Source organism: Egretta garzetta, unplaced genomic scaffold, assembly GCF_000687185.1.
Source record: "Egretta garzetta isolate BGI_Z169 unplaced genomic scaffold, ASM68718v1 scaffold263, whole genome shotgun sequence".
NCBI classification, from domain to species: Eukaryota; Metazoa; Chordata; class Aves; order Pelecaniformes; family Ardeidae; genus Egretta; species Egretta garzetta.
In genome coordinates, this window is record NW_009259233.1 from 65,623 (window position 1) to 66,986 (window position 1,364).

Genomic DNA, 1,364 nt, shown 5'->3' on the forward strand with positions numbered 1-1,364 from the left:
TTTTAGATGGTCCCAGCCTTAAAGGACAGAAAAGAAAAATAAATTAAATCACTGCCTGGCTACTGTTTCCAACATCCATTGGGCAGGCATGACAATCCCAAGGAATTAAGAGCACAGCTGAGCATTAAGGAGATCTAATACCTCCCTGCTGATATCAAAGACAGACTTGACTTTTATCACAAAGTCACTGATGCGACTCTAAGCACAGCCCTACAGCCCGAGCACTGTCAAATGGTGGGCACGATCACATCCAAACTTCACACCACGTTTAAGAGTTTTTCACGAAGAATGCCAGAATTTGGGCAGATAAATAGACCAGGAAGGGAGGCCCTGTGCAGCACCTATGAACAGCAATGGTCCATCGCACTGCAGTTGCCTGTTGCTGAAACCCATCTTCGTGAAGAGGGCATATTTGAGGCTCTGTGTGCCATTTAATCGAGTTTTCAAGGATAGGTTTCCCATTATGGGCAGGTTGGACTTACAGAGTAAAAGGCAGCATGCTTATGGTATAGGAAAATTAACAATAGTTCATGAAATTTTAAACACCAACCTCAGAATAAAAGTGAAAACAAATTGAGGAAGGAGGAAAATTTATAAAAAATAACAGTGATATTCTGAAGAAGGCAACAACGTGGGTGTCAGTGCGAGCAATGTCAGCCACCCAGACAAGAAGCTGCTGCTCACAGCCAGCCGGAGCCCAGGCCTGGGAAGCAGCGCCACGGCCCCGACACCCCCAGCCCCTGCAGGGCCCGGGACGGGGACGCTGACCCTGCCTGTCAGGGTGGCTCTGACACCGGTGGGACCCTCCCGACACCCATCCAGGCCCAGATCCCGGTCCCTCAGGCCTCTCACCCCCCAGGTCCCCAAGGCTCCAGGCCCACTCCGCGCCCCCGGTACCAGGCCCGGCCCCGACCTGCGCCTCGGCCCCGATACCCGGCCCGGTTGCTACGGAAGCCCAGGCGCGTTGCTAAGGGAGGCCACGTGACACGCTCAGCCGCCAATGGTCAGGGAGTGGGTGGGAAAGCTGGCCGCTAATCAGAGCGCGAGAAATCCGTGTCAGCCAATGAGCGCCGGCACGGTGCCCTCGGGGCGGGAGGAAGCTCGTATGATTGACGTTTCTCTTTCCCAATAGAATTGGAGAGCGATTTGGCCGTTGCCCAATGGAGAATGCCAGCAGGGGTGTCCCTGCTGTCCATCAACCGGAGGGCGTGGAAAGAGCCGGGACTACCGCAGGGGCGGGCCCCTCGCTTGACAGTGATGGGCACGCTCTTTAACCTATGACTCCACGGGGTGTCCAGCCGCTGCCCAATCGGCTGCAAGGAGGCGGGCCACGCTTGGCAGAGCAAACTGCGGTTGGTGTGCGC